This window comes from Hordeum vulgare, chromosome 3H, assembly GCF_904849725.1.
Source record: "Hordeum vulgare subsp. vulgare chromosome 3H, MorexV3_pseudomolecules_assembly, whole genome shotgun sequence".
NCBI lineage: Eukaryota > Viridiplantae > Streptophyta > Magnoliopsida > Poales > Poaceae > Hordeum > Hordeum vulgare.
In genome coordinates this window covers 142,589,144-142,608,998 of record NC_058520.1, presented here as the reverse complement: position 1 = coordinate 142,608,998, position 19,855 = coordinate 142,589,144, and positions in this window count along the sequence as shown.

Here is a 19,855-nt window from a genome sequence, read left to right as displayed (position 1 = left end):
AGCTTCTCTTCAAGGGACTTCTATTTCGGTAAAGGCTTTGCTTTGGCTATAAGCATGTGGAGAGTTTGTAATGGATTGCATCAAGGAAATGCATTCAAACAAGGAGCAACTATCATAATTGAATTCCTTGAAATCCAAAGTGGGAGTTGATTGCAATCTCTGGCGTTAGCTAGACGAATGCAGATGACAACAAACGTTCTCCTACAACGGCACCAGAAGAATGCCGCTAGCACTCCCCGGCAATGAAACTAGAAGAATGTTGTTGATGGCCCACCAGCGCGTGGGTTCGCAGCAGTTTTCGAGGGTAGAGTATTCGACCCAATTTGTAGATAAGTCTGTCAGGAGGTGAGAGAATACTCTCGAGTATTAGAAGCTGAATTTGTCAGATTCAACCAGACCTGAAAGATTAGTATCTACAAGCAAAGTAGTAACAGCAAAGTAATATGATAACAACGATGTCAGAAATGATCTGTTGACGGCAGACTATTCCTAACGATTGTATCAATGGCGCCAAGTTGCCGCGTTGGCGGAATTTGTCAGTTCCCGTCAACGGGCAGTGAACCAAAATTGTAGCAGGTAGCGGCAGTGTAACGAGCAATAGCAACGGCAAGGAACAACAATAGTGACAGCAGTAGCAAGTAGCAACAGTAGCAAGTAGCAAACAGTAGCAAGCGACAGTAATAGCAACAGTAGTAGCAGCAGTAGCAGGGCAAGACAAGTAATAGCAGTAGCAACAGTAGTAGCAGCAGCAGTAGAGCAAGACAAGTAACAGCAGTAGTAGGACAAACTCGTAGGCAATGGGTCGGTGATTTGTTTGGATGATATCCATCATGCAACAGCTATAACACGGAGAGGTATGTGGCTAGCTCCCGTTCGTCAATGTGATGTAGGCATGCATTCTGTGTATCGTCATACGTGCTTAGGGAAAAGAACTTGCATGACATCTCTTGTCCATCCCTCCCGTGGCAGCGGGGTCCAAAAGGAAAGTAAGGGATATTAAGGTTCTCCTTTTAAGAAAGAACCGGACCAATGCATTAGCACTTGGTGAACACATGAACTCCTCAAACTATGGTCATCATCGGGAGTGGTTCCGGTTATTGTCACTCCGGGGTTGCCGGATCATAACACATAGTAGGTAACTACAACTTGCAAGATCGGATCTAAAACACACATATATTAGTGACAACATAATAATTTCAGATCTGAAATCATGGCACTCGGGCCCTAGTGACACGCATTAAGCTTGGCAAAGTAGTAGCAACATCAATCTCAGAACATAGTGGATACTAGGGATCAATCTCCATCAAAACTAACTCAATTACATGATAGATCTCATCCTACTCATCACCGTCCAGCGAGCCTATGAATAGATTACTCACGAACGACGAAGAGCTTCATGGAATTGGAGAGGGAAGAAGGTTGATGATGATGATGGCGACGATTTCCCCTCTCCGGAGCCCAAGACGGACTCCAGATCTGCCCTCCAGATGAAGAACAGGTGGTGGCGACGCCTGTGTATCGAAAACGCGATGAAAACTTCTCTTTTTATATTTTTTGGGACGAAAGGGATCTTATAGACCTGAGATTGGGGGCGGCAGAGCCGTGTGGGCCCCACAAGCCTGCACCACGCCACCAGGGGGGTGGTGGCGGAGCAAGGGCTTGTGGCCCACTAGCCCACCCGCTGAGGTGGAACTTGGCGCAGATATTTTTGATATTTTCCAAAACTGCTGCCCGTAAATTTTCAAGACATTTGGAGAACTTTGATTTCTGCACAAAAATAACACCAAGGCAATTCTGCTGCAAACAACGTCAGTCCAGGTTAGTTCCATTCAAATCATGCAAATTAGAGTCCAAAACAAGGGCAAAAGAGTTTGGAAAAGTAGATACGATGGAGACGTATCAACTCCCCCAAGCTTAAAACCTTGCTTGTCCTCAAGCAACTTAGTTGACAAACTGAGAGAGAAATAAAAACTTTGACAAACTCTATTTGATCTTGTTGTTGCAACTATGTCTAACTCATAACCAGAATTTCAGCAAGATCACAAGTTAACCGCATAAGCAAATGACACAAAGGTCTCACGGTAAACTAATATCAATGGCATAATCACCTAACGAGCAAATAATAATGAGTTTCAAATACCAACACTTCAATCAAAACTAGCATGAAGCAATATGAATAGGTGGTATCTCGCTAACTTTCAAAGATCAAGGGCTGACTAGACATTGTAATTCATAGCAACGAAGATCCAGTCATAGTCATACTCAATATCAATCAAAAGCAAAGCATAAAAATGACAGAGGTGCTCTCTAATTGGTGCTTATATAAGAGGAGGATGACTCGACAGGAAAATAAATAGACAGGCCCTTCGCAGAGGGAAGCATTGATTTGCAGAGGTGCCAGAGCTCAAGCTTTGAAAACATAGATAATAATTTTGGGTGGCATGATTTCATTGTCAACGCAATGACCAAGAGTTCTTAATATCTTCCATGCTACACATGCAGTAGGCGGTTCCCAAACAGAAGAGTAAAGTTTTAACTCCCCCACCACCAATCAATCACACTCCACGGCTAGTGGAATCCTCGGGTACCGTCCATACTAATATCAATCCGGGGGGAGTCTTGTTTTATAGTTATGTTTTCGATTTAAGCGTGGAACTGGGCACTACAAATACCGGCCCCTTTCTCGTGAATGACTGTGAATAACACATGTCGAGGATAACACTCCTAGCATGGAAGATACCAATAGCCCTCTGTCACCACATGAGCGGTTCAGGCATGCAAAACAGATTTATTTGTTGAAGGTTTAGAGAGTGGCACATGCAAATTTACTTGGAACGGCAGGTAGATACCGCAAATAGGTAGGTATGGTGGACTCTCATGGAAAAACTTTTGGGTTTATGGAAGTGGATGCACAAGCAGTATTCCCTCTTAGTAGAAGTGAAGGCTAGCAAAAGACTGGGAAGCGACCAACTAGAGAGCGACAACAATCATCAAGATGCAATGAGTTTGACTAACATTAAATGCAAGCATGAACAGGACATAAATCACCATGAATACGAACATCATAGAGGATATGTTGATTTTGTTTCAACTACATGCATGAACATGCGCCAAGTCAAGCCACTTGAAACATTCAAAGGAGAATACCATACTATCATACTACATCATAGTCATCTCAAAATCTATGTTGGCAATCAAGACAAACCATTATAAGCTCTCAGCTAAATAAGCATGGCATCAGAAACTATGATCTCTAAGTTGTCATTACAAACATGGTTCTCTCACAACAAAGCTAAATCTGGGTCGACAAGCTAGTCATATTTACAAAAACAAAATAGATAGAGTTCATACCAGCTTTTCAGTCTCACTCACTTCATCATATATCATCATTGTTGCCATTCATTTGCACGATCGAACGATGAAAACGATAATAAGCACATTGGACTAAGCTGAATCTGTAGGCAAACACAAAGGAGAAGACAAAGTAATATGTCTCTTTGAAAGTTAAACAGGTAAGCATGCAAGAACCAATAAAAATTATAACCAATATCTTCTACCTTGATCCAAAGAAAAAGAAAACTATTTACAAGGGAAAGCTCCCAACAAGCAAAAGAAGAAAGAAAAATCTTTTTTGGTTTTCTTAAAAGGACACAAAACAAGAAAACAAGAAAACGAAAAGAAACTAGCATGGATAATACAGTGGCAAAGTGTAAACACCGGCTAACAGAGTGAAAGCATAAGCATGAATGTAAAGTCGGTGAGAACACGTACTCCCCCAAGCTTAGGCTTTTGGCCTAGCTTGGTCTACTCCCATGGATGGTCCTGGCGAAACCCAAAGTCATAATGGGTGTTATATGGGAGTGTTGCAGCCACTGCCTGAATAGCTGCCTCACGAAGTCGAGCAACAGTCGCCTCCCTCTCATACTCCTCTGCCTCTCCTATGGTTATGTAGTATCTTCATTTTGCGTGAAAGTCAAAGAAAGAAGGAGCAGGAAGGGTAAAATGGAAAACACGCTGCCGGTTAAATATCAAGCGGTATAGGAGGGATCCATGATCTCTCTCAAGGAACTGGTAGCGTGTTAGAGTAGCACGATCAAGGTAGGCTGTATGGAGAGGAGGGTCTTCTGGACGGATGGATACCCCAAGAAAATTTGCTAAGCGTGTAGCATAAACTCCACCAAAGAAATCCCCCTCACTGGCATTTTTATTCAGCCTCCTTGCTATAATAGCTCCCATATTAAAGCTCCTGTCACCTGTTACTGCGCTCTTACGGATACTAAGGTCGAAAGCGCATAGGTGACAATGTGCACCCTTGCCGTTAATGCACCTACCTATGAAGAGGGCAAGGTAGTGCAAGGCAGGGAAATGGATGCTTCCTATGGTGGCCTGCGTGATATCTCTGGTTTCTCCCATAGTTACACTGGAGACAAAGTCTCTGACTGAAGACTTAGGAGGATCATTAACACTACCCCAATCGGGTATCTTGCATATCCTATTGAAATCCTCCAGATCCACGGTATAGGATTTATCGTACAGATCAAACAGTATGGATGAGTCACGGCCAGCTAAAGATTTAAATCTACGCACGAAAGAGGCAGTGAGCATAGCATATTGTTCACATTTATCTGAGAGGAATTCTTCTAACCCGGCATTGCGGACAAGTGCATCAAACTCATCCTTGAAACCTGCTTCGATCATAAACTCATCGGAAGGCCATTCACATGGTTGTACCGGTGCGCCCCTTAGTTGAAAAGGTTCGGGATCCCGAAAATAGAGACGAGGACCCTTCTTACTTGAGGAACCACCATGAAACTTCCTCCTGAACATAATTTCCTTATGCTGAAATTTTTGAAGTTCAAGAGAAAAGTGAATAAAGACCCACCACACCTTGTAGCAACTACTCCTACTAGTGCCTAGAGATCGTATCACGCGCTAAAACTACTTGGGACCGACTAAAATCAACCTTTCTAGCTCAAGAACAAGGTCACCAAGGTAGCAAGAATACGCGAAGGATAAATCACTAGAGCAAAAACTAATTGGACCAATGGAGGAGTCACTTACCAAGGAGTAATTTCCCCAAAACGGTTCGGAGAATGGTGCTTTGAGCAAGGAGATCGAAAATCACAGCCAAATGAGCAAGAACATGGGTTTGAGCTGCCAAACAATTTTTTCTAGAGGTGGAAGCAGAAGCTGGGAGCTGGAATGAGTGGAGGGGGTGCCTGTGGGCCCCACAAGCTTGCACCATGCCACCAGGGGGTGGTGGCGGAGCAAGGGCTTGTGGCCCACTCGTCACGCCCCTAGGCAGCTCTCAGGCCCAGAAATTTCAAAACTTCCAAAAAAAATCATACTAAATTTTCAGAACCATCGGAGAACTTTTATTTTCGAGGTATTTTTCTCCGGGACGCTAAAACAGAAAACTGGAAAGGCTAAACTAATTCCATCATTTTTCTTCTAAGCAATAGAAAAGGAAAACTCAAAACAGAGGTAGGTGACTCTCTGATTCATCCATTTCATGCTCATTGAAAGAAATCCGTCAATGGGGTTGATCAAGTCCTTATGACAAAACCTTCTCGAATCGCAAGAGAGAATGGAGAATTTTCGAATAGCCACTAAGTCACCTCAATGGGGATATGTATCTCCCCAACAATCAAATCATACTTCATCTTGACATGAGGAATAGGGCATTCAAAGCTCCCAATGAGAATCGATGAAGTCTTTTCGATAGCATTGATGCAATGTACTAGATATCGTTTCTTCGGAAAGTGCACTGTGTGCTCATTACCGTTGACATGGAAAGTGATATTGACTTTGTTGGAATCTATAACAGCCCCTGTAGTGTTTAAAAAGGGTCTTCCGAGGATGACAGCCATGGCATCGTCCTCGGGAATATCCAAGATAACAAAGTCTGTTAAGATAGTGGTATTAGCAACCACAACAGGCACATCCTCGCAAATGCCGATAGGGAAAGCAGTTGATTTGTCCGCCATTTGCAGAGAAATTTCAGTTGGTGTCAACTTGTTCAACTCAAGTCTACGATAAAGAGAGAGTGGCATAACACTAACACCGGATCCAAGGTCACATAAGGCAGTTCTTACGTAGTGTCCTTGCATGGAGCAAGGTATAGTGGGCACTCCGGGATCACCAAGTTTCTTAGGAGTTCCACCTTTGAAAGTGTAATTGGCAAGCATGGTGGAGATCTCAAGATCTGGTATCTTCTGTTTGTTAGTCATGATATCTTTCATGTACTTGGCATACAGAGATATCTTGAGCATATCAGTTAACCGCATCTGCAGAAAGACGGGTCTTATCATCTCAACGAAGCGCTCAAAATCCTCATCATCCTTTTTCTTGGATGGCTTAGGAGGAAAGGGCATAGGTCTCTGAACCCATGGCTCTCTTTCTTTACCATGATTCCTAGCAGTGAAGTCATTCTTATCGTATCTCTTAGGATGTGGATTATGAGGATTAACCGTAGGTTCAATCTCCACATCCTCATCATGGCTAGGTTGAGCATTATTATGAACATCGCTGTCCACATTGTCACCAGGTTCAGGTTCATCATCAGATTGTGTTTCTGCATCAGACGCAGAAATATCATTAGGTTCTTCAGGTGTGACAGTATTTGGTCAACTGGCGTGTAGGCTCCTATCATCCTTCTTATTCTCCTTAGGATGACTAGGTGTATAAGCATTGATTCCTTGAGAATCTTGATCAATTCTCTTAGGATGACCTTCAGGATATAAAGGTTCCTGAGTCATATTGCCTCCTCTAGTAATGACTCTGACAGAGTTGTCATTTAATTCATTGAGCAGGTCATTCTGAGCTTTAAGTACTTGTTCTACCTGAGTAGTAATCATAGAGGCATGTTTACTCAGAAGCTTTAGAGCGTTGACATTTCTGTCTACACAAGCACTTAGATGGCTAAGCATACGAGTACTTTGTTCCAAATGTCTGCTAACATAATCATTGAAACTCTGTTGTTTGGCAACAAAGTTGTCAAATTCATCAAAGCATAGGCTAGCAGGTTTATCAAAAGGAATATCACTCCCATCAAACCTACGCAGAGAATTCACTTCCACTACCTGTATCGGGTTATCCAGACCATGGATCTCTTTGATAGGTGGTAGATTTTTGACATCTTCAGATCTAATGCCTTTCTCTTGCATAGATTTATTGGCTTCTTGCATATCTTCGGGACTGAGGAATAGAATACCTCTTTTCTTAGGAGTTGTCTTAGGAGGTGGTTCGGGAATAGTCCAAGCATTATTGTTGATCAAGAGGTTATTCAGTAGAGTCTTAGCTTGTTCTACAGTTCGTTCCCTAAAAACACAACCGCCACAACTATCTACGTGGTCTCTAGAGGCATCGGTAAGTCTGTTATAGAGGATATCAAGCATCTCGTTCTTCTTAAGAGGGTGATCAGGCAAAGCATTCTGTAGCTGGACGAGCCTCCCCCAAGATTGTGGAAGACTCTCTTCTTGGAGTTGAGCAAAGTTGTATATTTCCTGCAAGGCAGCTTGCTTCTTATGGGCAGGGAAATATTTCTCACAGAAGTAATAGACCATCTCTTGGGGACTACGCACACATCCAGGAGCAAGAGAGGTGAACCAGACTTTAGCGTCATCCTTTAGAGAGAAAGGAAACATCTTAAGGATATAGTAGTGGCGGATCTTCTCCTCATTAGTGAAAAGGTTGGCTATTTCGGATAGTTTGGCAAGATGGGCTATGACCGTCTCACACTCATAACCGTAAAAAGGAGCAGATTCGACTAGAGAGATTATCTAAGGGTCGACAGAGAATTCATAATCCTTATCGGTGACAAAGATAGGCGAAGTGGCAAACTTCGGGTCATTTTTCATCCTAGCTTCCCGAGATTTTTCCTTCCACTTGAGAAGTAATTTCCCAACGTCATAGGCATCCTTACACGCAAGAAAATCCTCAACTATCTCTCCCTCCATAACGTAAACCTCAGGTATATCAGACAATTCATATCTAGGAGAGCTAGATCTAGCAGGAGCAAAAGCAGGTTCTATCTCAATAGTATTGGTAGTTTCAGAAGCATCACGAGCATTGGCAGTAACTCTAGCAATATGAGCATCAAGGAACACTCCTAGTGGAACATCAGGCAAAGGAGTATCTCTAGCAGTATCAAGCATAGCATCTCTAGCAGTATTAGGCATAGTATCAAGCATAGCATCTCTAGCAGTAGTATCGCAAGCATCATCAAGCACAGGCGACATATCAAGATTCCTAGCAGGAGGTGATGTCACAAACTTACTCATAACTGAAGGTGAATCAAGTGCAGGGCTACATGGCAATTCCTTACCTCCCCTCGTAGTTGACGGCAAGACTTTGGTCTTCGGATCCTTCAGATTCTTCATAGTGATCAGCAGATATAAATCCCAAAGTGACTTGGAGAATATAGCAATACCTCCCCGGCAACAGCGCCAGAAAAATGCTGATTGCAATCTCTGGCGTTAGCTAGATGAATGCTGATGACAACAAACCTTTTCCTACAACGGCATCAGAAGAATGCTGCTAGCACTCCCCGGTAATGAAACTAGCAGAATGTTGTTGATGGCCCACCAGCGCGTGGGTTCGCAGCAGTTTTCGAGGGTAGAGTATTCGACCCAATTTGTTGATAAGCCCGTCAGGAGGTGAGAGAATACTCTCGAGTATTAGCAGCTGAATTTGTCAGATTCAACAACACCTGAAAGATTAGTATCTGCAAGCACGGTAGTAACAACAAAGTAATATGATAAGAACGGTGTCAGAAACGATCTGTTGACGGCAGACTATTCCTAACGATTGTATCAATGGCGCCAAGTTGCCGCGTTGACGGAAGTTGTCAGTTCCCGTCAACGGCCAGTGAACCAAAATTGTAGCAGGTAGCAGCAGTGTAACAAGCAATAGCAACGGCAAGGAACAACAGTAGTGACAGTAGTAGCAAGTAGCAACAGTAGCAAGTAACAGTAATAGCAATAGTAGTAGCAGCAGTAGCAGGGCAAGACAAGTAACAGCAATAGCAACAGTAGTCGCAGCAGCAGTAGAGCAAGACAAGTAACAGCAGTAGTAGGACAAACTCGTAGGCAATGGGTCGGTGATTTGTTTGGATGATATTCATCATGCAACAGCTATAACACGGAGAGATATGTGGCTAGCTCTCGTTCGTCAATGTGATGTAGGCATGCATTCCGTGTGTCGTCATACGTGCTTAGGGAAAAGAACTTGCATGACATCTATTGTCCATCCCTCCTGTGGCAGCGGGGTCCAAAAGGAAACAATGAGATATTAAGGTTCTCCTTTTAATAAAGAACCGGACCAACGCATTAGCACTTGGTGAACACATGAACTCCTCAAACTATGGTCATCACTGGGAGTGGTTCCGGTTATTGTCACTCCGGGGTTGCCGGATCATAACACATAGTTGGTAACTACAACTTGGAAGATCGGATCTAAAACACACATATATTGGTGACAACATAATAATTTCAGATATGAAATCATGGCACTCAGGCCCTAGTGACAAGCATTAAGCATGGAAAAGTAGTAGCAACATCAATCTCAGAACATAGTGGATACTAGGGATCAATCCCCATCAAAACTAACTCGATTACATGATAGATCTCATCCTACTCATCACCGTCCAGCGAGCCTACGAATAGATTACTCACGAACGACGAAGAGCTTCATGGAATTGGAGAGGGAAGAAGGTTGATGATGACGATGGCGACGATTTCCCCTCTCTGGATCCCAAGACGGACTCCAGATCTGCCCTCCAGATGAAGAACAGGTGGTGGCGGCGCCTCCATAACGAAAACGCGACAAGAATTTCTCTTTTTATTTTTTTCTGGGACGAAAGGGATCTTATAGACCTGAGATTGGGGGCGGCAGAGCCGTGTGGGCCCCACAAGCCTGCACCACGCCACCAGGGGGTGGTGGCAGAGCAAGGGCTTGTGGCCCACTAGCCCACCCCCTGAGGTGGAACTTGGCGCATATATTTTTGATATTTTCCAAAACTGCTCCCCGTAAATTTTCAGGATGTTTGGAGAACTTTGATTTCTGCACAAAAATAACACGAAAGCAATTTTGCTGAAAACAACATTAGTCCAGGTTAGTTCCATTCAAATCATGCAAATTAGAGTCCAAAACAAGGGCAAAAGAGTTTGGAAAAGTAGATACGATCGAGACGTATCAGGAGTTTCGTTACTACCCAAAATTTTGATTTCTTCTACTCCACTCTCCACACCTTTATCATCAAGAGAGGTGGGCTCTGAATCATTGGGGCGTTTTTCAACCAAAGTGGATTCATATCCAGCCCCTTCATCAATAGGTTTGACACACGAAAACAAAGATTCAAGAGGAGTCACACCAAGCACTTTAAGATCTTCGTGATTTGCATCACTAGAACGCACCCTTTTAAACCATTCATGCCTAGCGCGAATTTGGGCGGTTCTTTCTTTGCTCTCATTCATGGAGACATGCATAGCTTTTAAAGTTTCATCCAAGTTGACCTTGGGAGGAGCACATCTAACATTCAAAGCATCAATATCACAAGACATCCTATCAACGCTCTTAGCCAAATCGTCTATTTTGAGTATTTTTCCTGTATGGACGCATTGAAAATCTTTTGAGAGTTGATGAACTCTTTGATATTATTCTCTAAATCAGAGGGTAATTTGTTGTGATTTCCATAAGTGTTGTTGTAGGAATTTCCGTAATTGTTAGAGGTGTTACTAGGAAAAGGCCTAGGAACATAGTTTCCTCTAAAAGCATTGTTGTTGCCAAAATTGTTCCTACCAACAAAATTAACGTCCAAACTGGCATTGCTACTCTCAATCAAGGAAGATAGTGGCATGTCATTAGGATCTAAAGGAGCATTTCTACTAGCAACCAAATTCATCAACTCGTCCATCTTAGCACTAAGCGAGTTAATTTCTTCTATAGCGTGTACTTTTTTTCTAGCAGGTGACCTTTCAGTGTGCCACTGAGAGTAGTTGGTCATGATATTGTCTAGGAGTTTTCTAGCGTCTCCTAACGTGATTACCATGAACGTTCCACCTGAGGCGGAGTCCAAGATATTGCGAGAAGCAAAGTTCAAACCAGCGTAAAAGATTTGTATAATCATCCACAAACTCAAGCCATGAGCAGGACAATTTCTAATCATTAACTTCATCCTCTCCCAAGATTGTGCAACGTGTTCATGATCAAGTTGCTTGAAATTCATGATATCGTTACGTAGAGAGATAATCTTAGCCAGCGGAAAATACTTGGATATGTAAGCATCTTTGCACTTATCCCAAGAATCGATACTATTTTTAGGCAAAGAAGAAAACCAAGTTTTCGCACGATCTCGCAACGAGAAAGGAAAAAGCTTCAACTTAATCACGTCATTATCCACATCTCTTTTCTTTTGCATATCGCAAAGTTCAATGAAGGTATTGAGATGGAATGCGACATCTTCACTAGGAAGGCCAGAGAATTGTTCTTTCATAACAAGATTCAGCAAGGCAGTGTTGATTTCATACGATTCCGCACTAGTGGCGGGAGCAATCGGAGTACTAATAAAATCATTATTATTGGTACTCGAGAAGTTGCAAAGTTTGGTGTTTTCAACCATGATGACTTCAACAAACCAACAAGAACACAAGCAAGCAAGAAAACCGGCAAAGGAAAATGGCAAAAGGCAAAAGAAAACGGCAAAGGAGAAAGGCAAAAAGGCAAAGAAAACAGCAAGGGAGAAAGGCAAATGAAAACGGCAAATGTGAAGTCGGGGAGAGGAAAACGAGAGGCAACTGGCAAAAAAGGTAAAAGCAAGAGATGAGTTTGTGACACTTACTTGGATAGATCTTGACTTGTTCTCTCCTCCCCGGCAACGGCGCCAGAAATCCTTCTCCTACTGCGACAACATACCTTCCCTGGTAATGGCGCCAGGGATCCTGCTACTACAGGCTACACCTATAGGGACCTCCTTGGCAAATATGCAAAGGATTTCCCCGCGGCCTTGGAGCCTTGCGTTGGTGTTCCCTTGAAGAGGAAAGGGTGATGTAGCACAGTGGCGGTAAGTATTTCCCTCAGTTTGAGAACCAAGGTATCGATCCAGTGGGAGGATCGCGTCAAGTCACAAGTACCTGCACAAACACAAAGAGCTTGCACCCAACGCTATGAAGGGGTTGTCAATCCCTTATAGATTGTTTGCAAACACTACTGGAAAACAGATATTTGCCATCTGCTGCTTCTTTGCCGTCTGCTGGCTGATGGCAAAGACCCTCTTTGCCATCAGCTACTAGAAACCATACGACAAAGAGCAGGCAGACGCCAAAGGTACTATTTGCCATCAGCCAGCTCTTTGCCGTGTGCCAGCTCACGACAAAGAGCATGCAGGCAGACGGTAAAGAGCATGGGCGGCCCACCCCGCCGCCCCTCTCTCCCCCCTAACGGCCACTTTCTTTGTCGTGTGCGTGCATGCTCTTTGCCGTCGGAGGTGGACGGCAAAGAAGGTGCCCCCTAACGGCCGTTAGCCCCACCCCCACGCGCCTCTCTCTCCCCCTAACGGCCACCCCGACTCCCCTCTCTCTCACCCCCGACACCACCACCGCCGCCGCGCCCTCCTCCGGCCTCCATGCGCCTTCCTGCACCCTCCTCCTCCTCGGCCGCCCTGCGCCCACCTCCTCCCCGGCCGCCGTGCGCCCTCCTCCTCCCCGGCCGCCCTGCACCCTCTTCACCGCCGCCCTGCGCCCCCTCCTCCACCCCGGCTGCCCTGCACCCTCCTCCACCGCCGCCCTGCGCCCCCTCCTCCTCCCCGACCGCCCTGCGCCCCCTCCTCCACCCTGACACCCCTCTCTCTCACCCCCGACACCACCACCGCCGCCGCGCCCTCCTCCGGCCTCCCTGCCCCACCGCCGATGCCACTCCCACCCCAGCGTCCCACCCCACCGCCGCCGCCCTCCTCGCGCCCCTGACCGTGCCCCTCCTCCCCCTGCTGCGCTCCTCCCCTCGGTAAGTTTTCTTTCTTCTTTTTTTAATAGTTTTTGTTTAATTAGTTATATGTTTTACTGAGGTTTTGGCTTAGTTTTAGTTTAGTTTAGGTTCAGTTTTAGTTTAGGTTTAGTTAGGTTAGTTTCCTATTTAATAAAGGAGAAAAGGAGAAGAAGAAGAAGGAGAAAGGAGAAGAAGAAGAAGGAGAAAGAAGAAGAAGAAGAAGAAGAAGAAGAAGAAGAAGGAGAAAGGAGAATAAGAAGAAGGAGAAAGGAGAAGAAAAAAATAAGAAGAAGAAGGAAAAGAAGAAGAAGGAAAAGGAAGGGAAGGAGAAGAAAGAAGAAGAAGACGAAGAAGAAAAATAGGAGAGGAAGAGAAGAATAAGAGGAAAAAAGAAAATAAGAAGAAGAAGAAGAAGAAGAAGAAGAAAAGAAAACAAGAAGAAGGAGAAGAAGAATAAGAGGAAAAAAGGAAAAAGAAAATAATAATAATAAGAAGAAGAATAAGAGGAATAAGAAGAAGAAGAAGAAGAAGAAAAAGAAGAAGAAGAGAAAAAGAAAAGAAGAAGAAGGAGTAGAAGAATGAGAGGAAAAAAGAAAAAGAGAAGAAGAAGAAGAAGAGAAGAAAAGAAGAAGAAGGAGAAGAAGAATAAGAGGAAAAAAGAAAAAAGAAAATAAGAAGAAGAAGAAGAAGAGAAGAAGGAGAAGGAGGAGGAGGAGGGGAGGAGGAGGAGGAGAATGCCAAGGACCTTCTATCCTTCTCCTCCTCCTCCTTCTCCTCCTCCTCCTCCTTCTTCTTGATTTCTTCTTCTTCTCCTCCTCCTCCTCTTTCTTCTCCTCTTTCATATTATCCTTGCTTTAATTAACCCAACAATGACGTAATTAGCCCATTTAGATCCAAAATACCATAATAAGCTCAAAATGGCACAAGAACCTTGGTTAGCTCATGAATATTATATACTTAGCTTGTTTTCCTCTAAAATGACATAATTGGAATATTTAGCTCAAGAAAGACATAATTAGGTAATTTAGCTCCAACAAGAGGAGAAGAGGAGAAGAAATAGGCAAAATGAAAAGATAGAAGAAGAAGAAGAGATGAAGAAGAAGAGAAGAAGGAGACGGAGGAGGAGGAGGAGGAGGAGAAGGCCAAGGACCTTCTAGTCCTTCTCCTCCTCCTCCTTCTTCTTGATTTCTTCTTCTTCTCCTCCTCCTCCTCTTTCTTCTCCTCTTTCATATTATCCTTGCTTTAATTAATCCAACAATGACATAATTAGCCCATTTAGCTCCAAAATACCATAATAAGCTCAAAATGGCATAAGAACCTTGGTTAGCTCATGAATATTATATACTTAGCTTGTTTTCCTCTAAAATGACATAATTGGAATATTTGTGTTGATCGGGTGGATTTACATGTGATAGTTGTCTCGTCGCTGTGAGGTCTGCTGTGCGAAGACCTGCCCTTGCGTTGTACGAGCTCCGCCCCTGCATTCGTGGGTCAGTACAAATTTCATCTCCTCCCCGCCCCTTCATTTACTGTGGCTTGGTTTCCAGGTGAAACTTTCTAGATTTAGGTAATTCAATTAATTTATCAGTATGCGTGACCAGTATGCGTCTCCCATTCGAAAGGGAGACATCTATAAATATGCATGTCTTTGCATATTTATAACCGCCATCCTTTCGAATTGTCCAACATTATCTATGGACAGCCCGAGTATGTGTAGATTGGGTTCATTTTCCCGTATGCTGTGCTCTGGATCCGATGCGTAATTTCGTCTGTGCCTCCCTGTTGTTCTCCGTATGCACATCCTCTCTGTTTATTGCGGAGACGTGTATCAGGAGAACAGTTGGGAGGTGCTGCCGAAATTTTGCGTTGGATCCGGAGCAGAGCATGGGAAAACGAACCTAATCTACACATACTCGGGTGGGATTAGGACCTATCTTTACCTATTAGCGTGTAGGTTGCCTGGACGTAATAAAAATGGCAAACCTGATTAACCGATGAATATAAATGCTAAATTATATATAAATATATTTCTTCTGTCTTTAGTAGCTATGCAAGATGAGTGATCGTGCGTGGATGTATACCGGTCACCCTAGTCAGAAAGAGATGACGAAAGAATGGTTTTAAAAAAAAAGGAATTTGTGAAAGCCGCATTCGCAAATGGCCAGGAAAGAAACTATTGTCCCTGTCCTGGATGCGACAACTATAAAAAGACGACAGAGGCTGTAATGATTAAACACCTGCAGAGGAGGGGTTTTAAGCCTAATTATATGGTGTGGACATTTCATGGTGAGTCTATACAACGCACAAGAGCTGAGGTGGTCCGTCGTCGCATGGACGAGCATGGTACTGGGATCGAAGACATGGTGCAAGACTTTGATGATGCTCGGGATTCGAAAGATGAGATGGAGGAATCTGCAAAGGCCTTTTATGAAATGTTGGAGTCTTCAAAACGTCCTCTCCATGAGCACACTGAGCTCTGTCAGCTGGATGCAATTGCACAAGTAATGGCTCTGAAGGCTTAGTTCAACTTGGGAACAGAATGCTACGACGCGATGATGACACTATTTGGACGTTTCCTACCCAAAGGCCATGTCATGCCTGCAAACCTGTACCAATCGGACAAAATACTTCGTGTACTTAAGATGCCCTATGAGAAGATAGATGCATGTGAGAAAGGATGTGTCTTATTTAGGAAGGAGTATGCACACTTGGACTATTGTCCCAATTGCGAGTCTTGTAGGTATCTTGTGGTAGAAAACGGTATGGGTGAGAAGAGGCAGACCAAAATCGCAGTTAGTGTTCTTCGGTATATGCCAATCGTACCAAGACTTCAACATTTTTTTTGTCATTCCACTAAATCTCCCCCCGGGGCAGATTATGCAAAGAAAGAACATATTTCTGACATTGATAATTCCAGGGCCCAATTATCCGGGGAAGAATATGAATGTGTACCTGCAACCGCTTAAGGATGAATTGGAAGAAGCTTGGGAAAATGGGGTCAAGACATACGATGCCGCTAGAAAAGAAAACTTCAAAATGCATGTGTGGTACATGTACTCTATGCATGACTTGCCAGCGTATGCGCTATTCTCTGGATGGTGTGTGCATGGAAGGTTCCCGTGCCCCCAATGCATGGCAGCTCTTCAGTTTCATTGGTTGCAGGAGGGTCGGAAGTATTCTTGCTTTTACTTGCATAGACAGTTCCTGGATCCTCACCATCAGTTCAGAAAAGACAAGAAGAACTTTACCAAAGTTAAATTTGTCAAAAACTTGGCACCACCTGCGTTCACAGGCCAACAGATCCTGGATCAGTTAAACACCCTCGAGCCTGATCCAGATCGTCTAGGGTATTTCAAGGGGTATAATTCAAAACATGCCTGGACTCACAAGCCATGCTTCTGGGATCTGCCTTACTTCAAAGACCTCCTTCTTCCACACAATATCGACATGATTCACACTGAAAAGAATATCAGAGAGGCTATTTTTGGTACATTGTTCGACATAGATGGGAAGACAAAGGATAATATTAAGGCTAGAGTGGATCAAGAGACACTATGCCATAGACCGTTACAAAACATGCGAGAAGGCAAAGGAAAGCAGAAGTGGTCGAAGCCAAAGGCCTGGTTCAATCTTGGAAGGCCAGCTATGAGGGAAATTATCTTGTGGGTCAAAATGCACTTGATGTTCCCGGATGGGTATGCAGCGAATCTAAAGAGGGGAGCGAGTCTTGAAAAATTAAAAATCTTTGGTCTCAAGAGTCATGATTGGCACATATGGCTAGAGCGGGTAATGTCGGTGATGTTACGTGGCTTTATTCCTGAGGATGAATGGCTAGTACTGGCGGAGCTGAGCTATTTCTTCAGTGTTCTTTGTGCGAAAGAATTGTTGCCTCGCGTGGTAGAAGACATGGAGGAGTTTGCACCGGAGTTGTTGTGCAAGTTAGAGAAGATCTTTCCACCGGGCTTCTTTAATCCAATGCAGCATTTGATTTTACATCTACCGACCGAGGCAAGATTGGGTGGGCCCGTGCAAGATCGTTCGTGCTATGCAACTGAGAGGATGCAGAAGACCCTTCGAGCTAAATGTAAAAATAAGCGTAGAATTGAAGCATCGATGGCTGAGGCATTCATTACTGAGGAGGTGGCAAACTTTGTGACAGCACAATACGAAGCCAAAAATCATCATTTGCATAATCCGAAGCCTCGGCACAATGATGGAGACCCTAAAAAAGGTGGGTCCAACCTCAGCCTATTCAAAGGGAAGCTTGCACCAGCCGGTGCTTCAAAACCAATAACATTGGATATCGAAGAATGGCGGAACATTTCGTTGTATATCTTCAACAACCTAACAGAAGTGCGGCCGTACATCGAGTGAGTTCTCGGCACATTTTCCCGTAACTTCTAATTCATTTGAACTGCTCTTATTCCTGGATATTTCAAACAACCGTTACATCGTCAAATTCTCGGATGGAGCGGTGATCGAAAATGATTCCGTCGAAGAGTATGAGCTTCTGTCAAAGACAGGAGGCGGCTATCCCGGTTTCATCTCTTGGTTCAAACAAAAGGTAATTATCAATAATGGACCATTTCATTCTTGGTCTAACTTGCGGCTAATGCAACAACCGTTTCGTATTAAACTTGTAGGCTAATTCAGAGTCTATGGACGCCGAATTGAGACAAGTCGCTAATGGTTTTGACTATAAGGTCCGTTCATTTGAGAAATACAACATCAACGGGTATCTCTTTCGTACCTTTGGCAAAGAGCTATCTATGCCCGACCGGAAATCTACAAATTGTGGTGTCTCTGCTATCGGCGAAGGTGTTATCGAGTATTATGGAAGAGTTGAAGCAATTTATGAACTTCAATTCTATGGTGAAAACCCACCGAACGTCGTAGTCTTCAAATGTTATTGGTTCCAGCCGAAAAAGACTAGAAGGACTCATGAACATATAGGACTAGTTGAAATCAATCCAAACACCCATTTAGATGTTCCCGATGTCTATATTACGGCTCAACAGGCGACCCAAGTTTTCTATCTACCGTGGGCATGCCAAACGGATAAGAATCTGGAAGATTGGTATATTGTTTATGAAGTGCCGCCACATGTCAGACCACCTCTCCCAAATGAACAGGATTATGAACCTCACATTAACCCAGACACATATGATGGAGAATTCTTCCAGGAAGCACGTCTTTCCAAGAAACGTTTCAAGAACCGCCGTGCTTCATCCAAGAACATGGAAGTAGACAGTGACAATGAATCCGACTCCAGCCCTGAGCCGGAACCAGAAGACCTGGAACTCGTAGAGGTTACTGATGCGGATGACCTATCAATGCTTCAACGATTAAAGGAAGGCCTTTCACAACTTCACGCCGTTGAACCCGATGAGCACGTCATTCATGAAGACATGCGTGATAGTGATGATGATGATGCATTTATTGATGATGATTATTAGTTTATAAGACTCACAACTTAAATTATATATATTTGAATCTTTATTATTCATGTACATATTATTATTCATGTCAGTCATTCTATTTTTTTATGTTGTACTAATTTCTTTTAATCTTTATCATGGCAGGTGTTGAAAGATGGTGGGCGCGGATCCAGAGCGCTCGACGGGTTCTTCCCAGGCGCCCCGCACGAGAGTTGGTACTTCCCTTCCACCCCTATCTCTCCGTAGAGCCTTGGCAGACAGTCTTTCGACACCAGCCGGGGGTTCTTCTTCGTCGGCGGCATTGCCCACTGGGAGAGGTGCTGGTCGGGTACGGAGGAAGGGGAAGGGTACAGGGAGAGGTGGTGGCCGCGGAAGATCTAGGAGGACTATTGAGCCGTCCTCGCCACCACCACCAGCTCATTCACCCGAGAATCGGACTAGTATGGTCGATCCGTTTGCGGAGGAGGCTACGGGGACTCCGGTCCAAGAGCCTGGTGTTCACGGGCATTCGTCCCATGAGACTCCGGTCCAGGAGCAGCCTCGGGTCGAGGTGCACTCGGCCCAGGAGCAGCCGGAGGAGACTACGGTTCCGGAGGCTTCACCCAACGTGGAGAGGCCCGGATGGGAGCCTTGGCCGGATCGTAACGAGTTGCCGGATTGGACCGAGGGTCCGGGTGGCTCAGGGGGCGGGGATGGCGGGGATGAGCTTACGGATAGCGAGGGCGATGTGCAGGTGGACGGGGCCACCGTGTACAAGCGTGGTAGTACACGTCTCCCGGTCGCCCAGGCTACCCGCGAGCAGAGGCCGGTGATTAAACCTGAAGGAGATAGGTAAGTACATTTACCCTTTTTTTAGCTTTTTCCTTCAAGTTTGTTCAAATATCTAATGCGCTGACCTTATCATACTACAGGGGATGGGTACACCCTCTTGGAGCCCGCAGGCCGAACTCCGTCCTTGGTGTGCTTTGCCGGACAAATTTCCCGGGGTTTGTCACGTTGCCTGGTGAGGGTCAAGTTCCTACACTAGGATTTACCTGGGAGCACTACCAGGCTGCACAGGCCCCGCCGGAGGAGATTATAGATGGTGTCTTGTGCCATACGAGGGTCGAGATGGTGATCAAGAGCTTTTGGGTAAATTATCCTTTTACAGAATCTAAAATTAACAATATACCTAATTATTGTACTAATCGGTGTTTTCACGTTTGATTGCAGACCTTCTATAGGTGTGAGGATGGATATGAGGAGGAGGAGGCCAGGGTTCTCAAGGTCGAGTGTAGGCGGTTACTACAGAACTTGCGCCACGAGGCTCAGTCGTAGGCTATTCGAGATTTCTACGCCACGCGTGGTATTAAGAAGGAGAAGAAGGATTGCCGCGGAAAGTTTCTGAAGAAGGAGCAATACATGAAGGTAATTACCTATTCTTAAGTCCTTCTACA